The sequence below is a fragment of the Cricetulus griseus genome (genome assembly GCF_003668045.3).
Source record: "Cricetulus griseus strain 17A/GY chromosome 1 unlocalized genomic scaffold, alternate assembly CriGri-PICRH-1.0 chr1_0, whole genome shotgun sequence".
NCBI classification, from domain to species: domain Eukaryota; kingdom Metazoa; phylum Chordata; class Mammalia; order Rodentia; family Cricetidae; genus Cricetulus; species Cricetulus griseus.
Window position 1 is genome coordinate 53,854,207 of NW_023276806.1, and position 14,339 is coordinate 53,868,545.

The window sequence follows — 14,339 nt, forward strand, 5'->3', positions numbered from 1 at the left end:
ATGTGTGTGTGTGTGTGTTCAAGAAAGTTCTTTCCCAAGGTCAGGTATTTAGACAAAAATCCCCCATTCCATTCCTTCAGGGGCTTGAAGAAAGTTCCTAATTGCTAAAAAGGGAGCCAGGGGAACTTTTGGCTCTCCATTAACATATGACTGGTGCCCATTTGTCAAGGTCAATGCTAGCTTCCTCAATCCCTGATCACAAGCCATACTCCAGCTCACCTCTCCCTTTCTCCCATTTAATCCTTTGAGCAATTATAGAGCATAAAAGGTGTAGCCTTTTTTCAATAAAGGGGCAGCCATCCTGATTCACCCTCAGATCAGTCAATCTCCTTCCCCACTCACTGCAGACTCTACCCCTCCTCTTTGGGACCTGAATCCTGCTGGAGATGGACTCCAGCAAATAACTGAGGCTTGCATTCTGCTTCTATGCATGGCTCAGTGTTTACTGTTGTAACTTCATTGAAAAAAAAAACAATACAGCCTGTAACTGGTAGGTGGTGGCACATGCTTTTAATCTCAGCACTTAGGAGGCAGAGGCTGGCAGATCTCTGTGAGTTTGAGGCCAGCCTGGTCTAGAGTTCTGGGACAGTCAGGACTATTACACGGAGAAACTCTGTCTTGAAAAACCATTAAAAAAAAAAAAATACAGTATGCCGGGCGTTGGTGGCGCATGCCTTTAATCCCAGCACTCAGGAGGCAGAGGCAGGCGGATCTCTGTGAGTTCAAGACCAGCCTGCCAGCCTGGTCTACAAGAGCTAGTTCCAGGACAGCCTCCAAAGCCACAGAGAAACCCTGTCTCAAAAAACCAAAAAATAAACCAAAAAACCCAAAAAACAGTATGTCTCTCCCCCCTTCCCCGTGTGTGTGTGTGTGTGTGTGTGTGTGTGTGTGTGTGTGTGTGTGTGTGTGTGTGTTTATATGTGGGATTGAACATGAGTTCAGGTGCCCACAGAAGCTAGAGGTGCCTGGTCACTATGGAGCAGAAGTTACAGGTGATTGTGAGCCTCCTAATACGGTGCTGTGAATCAAACTTGGATCCTCTGGAAGAGCAATGGATGCTCTTAACCACTGAGCCATCTCTCCAGCCCCAGTATGTAGTTTCTTATGCACAGTTTCTTTTATACAAAATAATATCTGCATGGTTTACTTTGTTGTATATGAGGGTTTTTCTTTTTTTGCTGCTGTATAGAATTCTATTTAGTGGATATATATATATATATATATATATATATATATATATATATATTTACTTTTTCAAGTCTCCTGCTGACATGTATGTGGACTGTTGCAGGTTTAGCCTATGATGGATAAGGAGGGATGGAGTAGAACGCATTAGCAGAAAACTTACTTGCCTAGCACTGCCTTGATCGCTGGCATCACAAACTAAAACGCTGTTATCAACACTTTATATCTTTGATAGACATAAATCAGTTTTTCTTGGTGTAATCTAGAATTTCTACGCTGTGGGGTGTAAAAGGTTCAGGCATTCCAGGGTTCCATGGGAACTGAGTCTGCATGCAGGTGTAAAGGACCCCTTTAAAAGACAGACCCCTGCCCCCTTACGCTCTCTTCTCTTATGCTCTCTCTTTCCAGCGGTAGGCCTTTCTCTCTCCTCTTTTTTACTCTCTGCCTTGCTCTGTTCTTCTATTTCTCTTCCCGCCCTATAATAAACTATGGTTAATGTATCTCTTGAGCCTTATTTCTAATTTAAGCAAAAGAATAACAGGGTGGGTCTATTACTATTACACACTGCCAAGTACTTTTCCAAAGTGGTTGGACCAAATTACACTGTCACCAACAAATAGGAATCTAGACCCTCCTTATCTCATTGCCACTTAGAGCTGTTGTCTTTGGGCTCTAGCCCCTCTGGTACACAATGGCATCTCATGGTTTCCATGTAAACTTATCAACCTCATTTCTTTCTTTTTTATTTGTTTATTGAGGTGAGGCCTCAGTATCCATCCCTGGCTAGCCTTGAACTTGTAATCTTCCTGCCACAGTCTCTAAAGTAACATGCCAAACATCTGGCTCAAACTCTTCCATCTTGTACCATATGACTCTTCATTACTATACAACTATGATTTTTTAAAATTACTTTTATATGCCATCACTCTTCGTTGAAATTAGTATCTCATAAATTCCAGAAACATTGCCAGTCCAGAACAGGCCAGTTCTGATGAAGGGACCAGCTCCCCATTTCGGCAGCCATAACAGCCTGCCTTGTGACAAGGAACCAATCATAAGTTAGCTGGTGGCACTATGCTTTACAACTCTGGGTGTACTTTACGGACAAGTGCACAGCAATAACTCCCAGAGCATAGCAACCACCCTGGGAGAGCCTATGGGCCATAACAACCTGTTGACCAATCAACACAGGGCAAGCCCTCCAAGCCTGGAGGCACACCAATCCTGAGCCTGTGCATACCCCTAGACACTCCCCTTATGCTGCCCTATAAGATCTCTATGTAGACGCTTCGCAGTGTCTTTGCTAGCCATCGCCATGGCGGGTGGGTGAAAGACCCCAGCTAACATGGGGTTAGCGAGTTAAAAAAACAATAAAGCTTCATGCAGTTTGCATCAAGCTCTCGAATCTGCCTGGTGATTGGGGTGACCTCGGTCGTGGGCTGAGACCCTGGAGGCCTGAGTTTTTCCGGGTCTAACACTAAGACATTGAGTCAGTGTACATGTATCATAGATGGCAACTCAATCACAAAAGTAGACAAAAGACTGGAGAGATACCAGCAATGTTTAGAATCATGGAAGCCAAGAAGACAGGAAGACCAAGAGGGAAGAGCAGGCTAAGTGCCAAGGAGGAGGCTGAAGGAGAGAACTGGGAGTGGATGGGGCCATGAAGAACAGGAACAGCCACAGTAGACAATCCTGCAAGGAGTTAACCCAAGGCAGCAAGTGGACAATACAGTGAGAGCCGGGAAGGAGCATCGGGTGTAGGAGAGCTTTTCTCTTTAACACAGGAAAGAAGTTATATTTAAACCTTGGTGGGAAGGCGTCAGGAAGGAAGGGGGAAGAAACAAGGATAGAGAACAGAAGCCCAGAAAGGAGAGAAGGCAGGAACCTTCCATGGGATCTGGAGGGGTGAGCAGGGTCACTCTTCCACTGGAACAGGAGTGTGGACAAACAAAGGACAAGTAATGTAGGCAGATTTGCAGGCTTAGGGGCTATACGATGATGAAGTTCTCATGGAGGGGTTTTATTGCTTCTTTGCTTTGAAATAAGAAGCAAGATTGTCTTCTGTGAGAGGAGAAATAGGGAAGCCAAAGGTTTAGAGAGGAATAAATATTTCAACCAGACTTTGTGAAAAAAACAAAGCAAGAGCACATGGGTTCCCTTGCCACAGGGGCTTTGTTTCCTTCTGGGAGTACTAGGATTTGAACCCAGGGCTTCACACATGCTACACAAGTGCTCTACCCCCAAGCTCTGCACAGCCCTGCACAAGTGCTCTACCCCTGAACTCTAGCCCCAGCCCTGCACAAGGGCTTTAAATGGTAAAAGTTGGGATCTCTGAGAACATTTGTCACATTAGAATTCACCAGATGGAACAGGAAAAGCAAGCCAGGGAGCTGTGGTCACAGCTATCAAGAAGGAAAGGTCCTAAAAGAAAGGAAAGGGCAGACTCATGTCATATAACCAAGTATTGAGGTGGGGTTCATGTATGTGGCCACAGGGAATAAAGGTTTTCAAAAGCATGGTGCTGTAATTTCAATGTAAACTGTCCCCAGTATGCTCAAGTGCTGAACACTTATCCCCAGATGGAGGTGCTGTTTTGGGAGATTAGGAAGCTTTGGAAGGCGGAGCCTCACTGGAGGAAGTCAGTCACTGGAGGCCGGCCTTAAGGCTTGATAAATCTGGCTCAATTTCCTGTCTTCTCTGCTTTATGATGGCAGACATATGTTACCACCTGCCTCACAGGCTGGTAGCCATGCCTTCCACACCATGGCGGACTGTATCCCTAAAGACAGGACTAAAATACCTCAGAAAAGAAACTAGCACAGATGATCTGGACCAGTAACAGCAAACTACGAAGAAGATGGACAAAGTATGACCTGATGCTGTGACCCCTTTAATACAGTTCCTCCTGTTGTGGTGACCCCCCAACCATAAAATTATTGTGTTGCTACCTCATAACTGTAATTTTGCTACTGTTATGAATCATAATGTAAACATCTGTTGTTTTCCAATGGCCATAGGTGACCCCTGTGTAAGGGTCAATTGACCCTCCCAAAGGGGTCATGAATCAGGCTGAGAACCACTGCATTAAGGGAAGAATGAAGGAGAGGAGAGAGGAGAGAAAGCATGCAGGAAAGTCTGACAGGTAAGTCTCATGAAATAAAGAGGTACTAAGGCTCCCAAGGCATTTGAGAACAGTTACAGTTCTTACAGTAGTGGAAGATGAGAAAATATGTGTAGCATGAGGCCAAGTAGGTTGATTCTGATCATATCACATGACCCTATTGTAGTTAAAAAGGAGTATCTATGATAAGAATAAAAGGCCTGGCTACTCGAGAATAGCTTGAGTGTTTATTTTGAGATAGGTCCTAACTGTAGTGGCCCAGGCTAGCCTTAAACTTCTAAGCATCCTGTCTCAACCACAGGATACAATCTTTAAGAGCTGCTTAACAATGAGCTGTGGTTAACAGATTAGGGGAAGAGTCCTTAGTTGACCTTGGATAACATGATTCCGAGGGGATGGACTACACAATTCTTAAACTCTCTCAGAACCTGGGCACAGTAACAAAGAAAATAAACTTGGGCCAAAAATAGGAAAAGTATTGACTACCCTTACCTGGGGGAATGCCTTGCTTCTCAAGAATGCACACAAAATGTCACTGAAGCCAAGGAGACAAGGACACAATAAGGGCAAGGAGTGAAGTCTGGGATCAGTGTGGTGGTACACAGCCCTAACCCAGAGCTTCGGAGAAAAAGGTAAGAGGATGCCTCAAAGTTTTAGGCTAGCAAAAAAAAAAGAAAGAAAGAAAAAAAGTTTAAGGCTAGCCTGGGCTACAGGAGACCCTGTTTCAAAACAACAAATCTGAAGTCTAGGTTAAGAGGCTAAGAAAAGGGATATTTGTAGTGAGAAACTGAGTTCCAGGAAAGCAACAAACACAAAGAAGCAGGCATGCAACAGCAAAAGGGGAGAAGACACTGGGCAGCCATGATGGGGGGGGGGCAGTGGGTAACCATGATGTGGGGTGGGGAGAGGACACAGGGCAGCCATGATGGGGGGGCAGTGAGTAACCATGATGTGGGGTGGGTTGAGGACATTGGGCAGCCATGATGGGGGAGGGAGGGATCAAAGGAAAGCTGCCTTAGGGCAGCAACAGTGAAGAGAATGCTAGTGTAGTTTTACACACACACACACACACACACACACACACACACACACACACACACAGAGTTCACAAAACAGTAACTTCCATCACTATATAAGATAAAGTATAGCATATACTTTAGGTCAAATATTATCATTGTTTTCAATTCCAACATAAACCATGTAAAAATTAAATTAGAAAAGATTCACTGTAATGATAAGGTAACTTTTCCTAATTCCAGTCTGGAAAACACATGGACAATGCTATATGCTTATCAGGTACACTTAGGAGTCTGTTTCATTCTTTTGCGTTTAATTGGGTAAGGGTTGAAAATCCCAGCTGAAACAATGAGCTGCTGTAAGCGGTAAAAATAGCAACACACTTAGTAATGGAAATTTTTTTAGTCTTAATAAAAAATGCCATCATTCTTCGGAGTAAATACAGAACAAATCTCAAGCATTTGATGTCTTCTGGAGCAAACCTTCCAGGTACCTGCTAATGTGATTGAAGAGGAATCATTTCTTCTTGAGACATTGTCTCACCCTGGCTGGCCGGGAGCCCCTTTGTATACTAGGCTAGCCTTGAACAAAGAGACACATCCGCCTCTGATTACTAAGGGTGTGTGCCGCCAAGGCTAGCAACATCAAGATTTTTAGTCATATTTTCCTTCAAGGTTTCAAATATTTCTGATGTGTAACTAAATTAGCCAATAGTAGCTCCTTCTCAAACTGTCCTTAAGTAAGTCAAAGAGTGGTGGTAGGTCAAGTCTCTTTATTTTTCTTTGAAAGTATCTGTTTACTTGAGTTTTTAAAAGACTTATTTTTATGTGTATGAGTGTTTTGCCTGCATGTATATGACTGTACCACATATGTACAGTGTCCTGGGATGCCAGAAGAGGGCATCAGAGTCCCTGGACTGTTGTGCCATGTTGGTGCTGGGAACTGAAGCCAGATCCTCCACAATGGCAGCAAGCTTTCTTAACTGAACAAATCTCTCCAGCCCCGACATGTCTGTCTGTGAGACAGAGTCTTCTGTAGTCCACGCTGGCTGTGAGCTCACTGTATAGTTAAAGATGACCTGGGACTCCTGATCCTCCTACCTCCATCTACATTCTGGGGGTACACACTTTTCTTTTCTTTTTTTGTTTTGTTTTGTTTTTTCGAGACAGGGCTTCTCTGTGTAGCTTTGAAGCCTGTCCTGGAACTCTCTCTGTAGACCAGGCTGGCCTCAAACTCACAGAGATCTGTCTCTGTCTCCTGAGTGCTGTGATTAAAGGCGTGAGCCTCCACCACCCGGCTGGGTGTGCAGACTTTTACCACCACATCCAGCTTATGTTAATCTGAGCTCAAACACAAAGATTCTTGCACTCAACTGAGCTACACCCAGCCCCTCTCTGAAAATATTTGAAAGGCCTTGTTTAAAAAGGAGAGGCGGGGCGGTAGGGTAAAGCTCAGGCTGGCTTCAAACTCCTGTGCAGTCCAGGATGACTTTAAATTTCTGATTCCCCTGCCTCTACCATGGTACTAAGATTCCAGACCAGGACCTAGCATTGTGTGATAATGGAGGTTGATCACAGGGCTTCAAGCAAGTGACACAAGCACTCTACCAACCAGGCTACATCTCAGCCTGAAAGTTGTTTAACTCCATTAAAACTCATCTGAATGATTTATGACAACAATTAACAGGATCTCTTCCTGAGTGAGTCTGTGCAGTGGTGTGAACCTCAGCTGGTTATCTGAGACCCACGTCACCCACCACTCTCATCATCCTGGGTGAACCTACCTGACATCTGCATCTCCTTGCTCTACAGACATTCAAACCCAACAGGTTCAGAACGGAGACAGTTATCGTCCCATCACATAAAAAATAATAAAGCCAGACTATTTGTGAGTTTTCCAAGCTAAGAAGCCAAGTTACTACCTCTGCTGCTCCTCTGCAGCCAATGGATTCTTGAGCACTCCCAATCCCCTAGCTTCACAGCTGCCCTCTCCTCTTCTTGGTGTTATTTTTTACTCTAGATCCTCATCTAGAGTAACTTCAATGGCAAACTTGGCCTATCTATCTTATCAACCTCCTAACTTACTTCCCTGCCCTTTGCCTGCCTTCATTCAATCCAGCCACCACACAGAACCGTCACTGTGTAATCTTGTCTAATTACTTCCAACCCTTCTCTGGCTCTCCATCTCTCTAGATCCAGTTGCAAAGTCCTTACGCACACAGATTCCTCCAATAACTGGTGTCAATAGACTCATGTTCCCCCTAAATCATAGCTTTACACAGGGTATTTGTTAAAAACACATGCCACTTCAAAGTATTCAAAATACCGTATTCTACAGTGAAAGATTTTGTCGAACTGAATGTAATCACTCATTTCTTTATTCCAAGTCAGGGGACCTAACCCCACGCTTACCTAGCAATTGCAGTGATCTAATGTAACAAACAACCGTGCTCTGCAATTTTCTTTTTCTAGATTATTTTTAGTTCAACCACCCACCTCTGTACCTCTGACTTTAGCAACTAGAACATATTTCTCAAACTTGCCATAGAGTCACACAGGTTACTGCTTTCATTCATACCTTCCCACAGCTTGGCAAACTCCCAGTCATCCTTCAAAATCAAATTCAAATGTGGTGTTTGATTCCACATTTTCTACAGCCCTCCTCCCTATCACAAATAGAATAATTGTTTCTCATCATTGTTTCCATTAAACTCTGTTAGTGGCTTTATTTTATTTGTTTATTGTTTTGTTTGGGGACAGATTTCCTGTCTTAGTCCAACCATATCTACAAAATTTCATGGCCTCCTGCCTTAGTCAACCAAGTGCTGGGACTACAGGTATATCCACCATAACATCTCTTCTCTGTATCTAACATTTAAGTCATGGTTTGACAACAGGTATTTTAAACTTTTTATTAAAAAATAGACACATCTTATATTGCTAGGATAATGCCCTAAGTGGCTGGGAGTTTTAAAACAAGAAGAATCCCATGTCATTCACCAGCAAAAAAAAAAAAAAAAGTTTTACATACAAAGTATAATTAAATTGTAGCTTGGACATGCCTCTGTATCTTGTAATACCAGTTTTTCTGTCTGACCCTCCTTCTCCTCCTCCTCCTCCTCCTCCTCCTCCTCCTCCTCCTCGTGTGTGTGTGTGTGTGTGTGTGTGTGTGTGTGTGTGTGTGTCTGATTTGAAATTCATAAAAACTCTGTCTTTTAAATACCTGTTGATTTCCCTGTGTCTTACAGAATTTGAAACTCAATAAAAAGCAGAGATTGAGAGCTGAGCTCAGCTCAGTGTTATGTCAGCCTGCCAGGCTGACACCTCTGCTACTTGAACTGGTGGCAGGCAAGTTACTCAGTTTCTCTATGCCTCTCAGTGATGACAGTGCCCCTCAGAGGTGCCTTTTTTGAGGACTAAAAGGCTAAAATGTGAAATGAATTCAGGACACCACCTGCACTGAGCTTTCCAAATAGCTTTTCAGTACTTATTTAGCCCACTCAGTAGAAGGAGCACATACTCTCCTAGGTAGGAGTGCATCCTTCCCAAGCATACCTACAATGTAGGTTCTAAACTATGCCTTAAGATAGTTGCTCAATAAGTAGGACCAATATAAGGGGTTAGTTAGACCTGTAAAGTCAACAAATAAATTTTCAGTGACTTCATTATGCAGTACATGTTTCAAGTTGGTTTTTAAAAATAGTTTTAAAAACTTTAAAAAGTTGGTCTTTAAGCAAGCATAGTGACAAACACCACAATCGTAGCCCTTGGAGCTAGATAGAATTACTGCATGTTTGAGACTAGTCTGGGCTACATAGTGAGTTAAAGGCCAAGGTGGGTTATATAGCAAGAGCCTGTCTCAAAAAAAAAAGTTTCAAAACACCTATTCTCAGCCGGGCAGTGGTGGCACACACCTTTGATCCTAGCACTTGGGAGGTAGAGGCAGGCGAATCTTTGTAAGTTTGAGATTAGCATGGTCTACAAGAGCTAGTTCCAGGATAGGCTCCAAAGCCACAGAGAAACCCTGTCTCAAAAAAAAACACAAAAAACAAAAACAAAACAAAACCCACCTATTCTCCCACTAAATTGTTGAAAATATTTAAATAAAACTTTTTCTCTAAGTTGTTTTTTTAAAAAAAAAAAACAAAAACAAACGGGGTCTCACCATATAGCCTGGTTAGCCTGAAACTCACTATGTTGGCCATGTTGTCCTTGAACTCATAGAGACCCACACTTGCCTCTGCCTCCCATGTGATGAGATTAAAGGCACACACCATTACACTAGGATAAAGATTTGCTTTTATTTACATGTATGTATATATGTCTATGTGAGCACATGTTGCATATATGCAGTTGTCCTTGGAAGGCAAAAGAGTATATCAGATCCCGTGATGCTGGAGTTACAGGCAGTTGTAAACTACCAGACTTGGGTGCTGGGGATTGAATTCAAGTCTTCTGGAAGAGCAGCAAGTGCTCTTAACCACTGGGTCTTTTCTCCAGCGTCACAAATAAAACTCTTGACAGAGCACAAAGTTATTTACTAGTAATCTCCCTTCCAGTCCTCCACTTAATTCCATTGTGATATTCAGTACTTTAAAATCCTTGCCTTCAACAAAGAGATCGCTACAGATCATTTAAAAGTAATGATTCCCGGCTGGGGCTGGGTGTGTGGCTCAATGGTAGAGTACTTGTGTAGTTTCATCCTACAAAGAAAGAGAAAAGAGCCAATAAAATAGCTCAGCAGGTAAGGGAAGTACTTGCCACTGAGCCTAAATTCAATCCCCAGAATCCAAAGGATGGAAGGAGAAAGTTAAGATCACAAATTGTCTTCTGACCTCCATACATGCACTCTGTGTGTATGACCTGTGTGCCCACACACATAATAAATATATTTTATTAGATTTATTAATTTGTAGGGGGGAGGCAATGTGTTGGGACACATTTGGAGGTCAAATGTGAGCTGGGTCTCTCCTTCTACAGGTCCCAGGGATTGAACTCAGGTCTTCAGACTTGGCAGCAGGTGTCCTTACGCCCCAAGTCATCTCTCTAGTCCTGTAATATGAGGAATTTTTGGCTCTGTTTTGTTTCACTTTGTTATGGAGTCACATGTACCTCAGGCTGGCCTCAAACTATATAGTCAGGAGTGATCTGGAACTTCTGAACTCCAGCTTGTCCCTCTCTTATGCTGGGGTGGCAGGTGTGAACCACCACGCCCAGTTTAGGAAATACTGAGATTGAACCCAGGACTCTGTGCATGGTAGGCAAATATACCACCAACAGCTACATCCACATCCCTAATTTAAAATTTTAATTAAGAAAAGGAAAGAGACTGCCTACTGCTCTCAATCAAAAACACTGATATTTCTGCATCTAAAAAAAGTCTATTGCCACATTCAACAGGCTAATGAAAGGCCATGCGACACAATTACTACAGTTCCTGGTTTCTGCCTTTGAAATGACTCCAGATCACCCTTAAGCATCCCTAGTAGAAACCTTCTGGTTACAGATTGCTATTCTTTTTTAATTTCCTGTCTCCCCCCTAAAATTCTTAACACAACCCACAAGTAAAGGACACAAACGTCTATAATAAAACCTGTATGAAACCCACAGCCACATAGTAACTGTTTTAGAGGACTCACATCTTCCTATAAAGCAGCCCTCAATTTACAAAAATAAATGACAAAGTCTTGCTTTGAAGCAATACACTCAGTTCACTTAGTCAGATATCGAAGACCAAGTAAAAGATTTTCTAATTGGTACAAACTTCATGGCAAATGATTCCGCAACAGTATACAGATAGTATGCTATTTTAGAAAAGTTCATGACTCAGTTAAGAATAGATCCGCTCTTCAAACAATGGTGATTGTGTGGAAAAGAAGCTTAAATAACTTATTCACATAGTAGAGAGAAGTTAGGACTTTAACATATTTAGGCGAACCAGTAGCTTTGAAATAAAGGTTTACAGGGCACCTACTGTGTGCTAGGTATTTAGTAGTTGTACAGAGTATACATGCTCCAGGGAGCATGTGTATCAAACAACAATGCCTGACATTTGCAGAACGCTGTCACTCCTCTCCTTTGACCGTGAGAACACCCATGGGCGTCCCAGTTTTACACTTAGGGGAAACAAGCTAGGAAGAGTTACCCTGGCAGAGGTGTGACGTTTTGTTTGTGGGTCTGAGCTCCAGAGCGGAGCTTTTTGACTCATAATCAAATCATCATCTTCTCTCCTGGTTACTCCACAGTCGTACTTCCAGTTCCACTCTTGAATTTTTAACTTAAAAAAAAAAAAAAAAACTACTTGACGACTTCCACTACTGAGCTTGCCAGGCTGTTAGGAGGCAAACTGCGCGCATACTGGCTTTACCGCTGTTTGAAGTGCCCTGTCCCGGCACGTCCAAGTTCAAGACCGCCTGAAAGGCGCGTTTCCTCCCGGCGGCGAACACCCGGACTCCTCCGCCCGCTCCCCCGACCGCGCCTGCGGCTCGCACGCGTGCTAACACCCGCCTTCCCTTGACCCGAAGTGCCCAGCTCCCGGCCGACCACGGACACGCGGGACGCCCCTGGGGCGGCGGCAACAGCTGAGCGACCCAAACCCCACTGCCACACTGCCCGGCCACATCCCGTCGCCTACCTGCCTGGGCCGCCCGCCACGCCGCCTCCCGCAGGGATGGGAGACTCGCAGTCTGCGGCCTTGAGGCTCCAGCTCTGGCCTCTTCGTCCCGCCCCCGCAGGTCCGCTGTCCCCACCCCCGAGACACGCCCCTCTCGGCCTGGTCACGCCCCCAAGCCCAACCAGTAGGCTCCGCCCCTCCCAGGTCTCTTCGCACAGCCCAGAACCCACGCCTGGGCCACTCTCCGCCCCCAGCTCTGGTGAGCCAGCGAGCATGTTGGTTCCACGCTGCGACCTCGGCCCAGGCCTGTCTATTTCCGCATCTGCTGTCGGAACGACCCCACGCGACGAATCCGCACCCGGAGGGAGAGCCTAGTTGAATCAGGAGCCAAACAGCACCTCCTTTATGAAAACCATAACGCAGTTCGGGGAACAAACATTCCTTGGGAATGTTAGCTAGTAGAGAGATGCCAATAACGCACCTGGCCCCACGTTTGGAATCCCGAGCCGGATGCCTTTGATGCCCACTCCAGGTGCCGACCCGGTCGCCACACCCGGTTGAGACTCACGCTAAGCGCTCCCGCCTGCAACACGATCTTGCTCAAGTATGCACATGGCTCTGTGCCTGCTGCAGGAGTAGCCCAGTTTCACTCTTAGAGACTGGGATGAGTGGAACCTAGTTCCCAGCACTATCTAACCGCCCCACCCCACTCCACCCCACCCACCCCACTTGTGTCTGGTAACCAAGTTTCCCTCGCTTGTTCACACAGAGGTACCAAAATAGAAGACTGCCACAGAGAGGTGTTTGATTACACATCACAGATGACTGTCACCAGCTAATTTAACCAAGACAAAAAAAAGGCAGTATGTCCCAATCCGTTGTGAAGCCATGAGGTAGGGACAATAAAAGGATTACTTTCTATGGTGAGGGGGAAGTAATGACAGTTCCTTAAAAAAAGATAAAAAAAGAAAAAGAAAAAGAAAAGCTCTAGTGAGGAAATAAATTGATTGGAATAAATTGTAGACACTGGTCTTTATGAACGCCATTGCTCCCTTACCTAAAGTGTGTGCCTTTATACATAGGTGTGTGTGTGTGTGTGTGTGTGTGTGTGTGTGTGTGTGTGTGTGTGTGTGTGTGTGTGATTATTTTTTATAGACAGGGTCTCACAATGTAGCCCAGGCTGGCTTGCCTCAAACTTCTTATTCTCCTACCCCTTCTTCCAGAGTGCCAGCATAGGCATGAGCCATCACAACCGGCTTCTAATCTATTTGGAAAGTATCCCAGATAAGTTGTACAAGATGAAATTTGGGACTAAAACCATGTTTTTAAAACTTATGTTTTGAACTTTGCATCCAGGAAGATTCTCTAGCAGAATGAAGGAAACTGGGATTCCAAGATGAGTGGAATAAATTAATTCGAGTGTTTATTCTACTGCCCTCTCATGGGTAAGATGGAGCTAGATCTAATACTAAGTGTCATGCTACTGTTTAAGTCTGAGAATAATATTTAATGATTTGTGTTATTTTGGTGACTAGGAAGCCAACATAAAAACCAGGTTCTTGACAAATAAATACTCATCAAACAGAATTTTTAACTTCAGAAACCAGGAAGAGGAGTTTCACACCACAGCTAGTACAAACATGTCCTAAAGAACACACCTAAGCTCACGGCTACCTGTGCAGAAACACCAGGAATTTGCTCTCACTGCATCCTGAGATGTCTTGAGCAGTTCTCTTTTTCACATATCTTATAGCCTCAAGGGTGAACAACTTGAAAACAGAATGAAAATAATCTTTCTGCTTTTGGTATCTAAGATGGTTTCTGATAGTTTACATTTGCTCTATAACCACTTTTTAAAATAAACTGAGTGAAATATAAACTTAACCACCAGATGGCAACACATCTGTGTGTGAACAAATGTAATCTGGGTGATTGGAGCATCTCCTGACCTGAAGTACCTGTCTCTGTCTCTGTCTCTGTCTCTCTGTCTCTCTGTCTCTCTGTCTCTCTCTCTCTCTCTGTCTCTCTCTCTCTGTAGACAGAGCCTCACTATGTGGCTTTGGCTCTCCTGAAATTCACTATGTAGGCCAGGCTTGTTTGAACTCACAGAGATCTGCCTGCCTCTGCCTCCTGAATGCTGGGACTGAAGGTCTGAGACACTCTACTTAGCAGGTATATTCCTAACAAGTCCCACAGGTCTCCTGTTTCAGCAAGCTAAGAATTCCCTGCTAGGATAAATCTTCCTTCAGGACTATTCACAAATGCCTATTTTCTAGACTTTCACATAACTGGTCTGACCTTGCCTTAGAAAGCCCCTATTGACTTAAGCTTTGAAAAGCAAAAACAAAATCAAAACACTTTTAAATGGATCCAGGTGCCTTAACTGTTCTGAAAGCCCATC

The 14,339-nt window shown here is 44.0% G+C and overlaps 1 protein-coding gene across 2 annotated transcripts in view; it reads right to left on the bottom strand.

The window, feature by feature from the left end:
• Dennd2c (DENN domain containing 2C) overlaps positions 1-12,050 on the bottom strand; it is a 74,230-nt gene extending 62,180 nt beyond the window's left edge. Inside the window, exon 1 of one of the 2 annotated variants that reach the window (XM_027393826.2) lies at positions 11,960-12,050. The gene's annotated coding sequence lies outside the window, so the exon portion shown is untranslated. The remainder of the gene's footprint in view (positions 1-11,959) is intronic. The other variant, XM_027393827.2, reaches the window with a different exon arrangement.
• Positions 12,051-14,339: the final 2,289 nt, after the last annotated feature.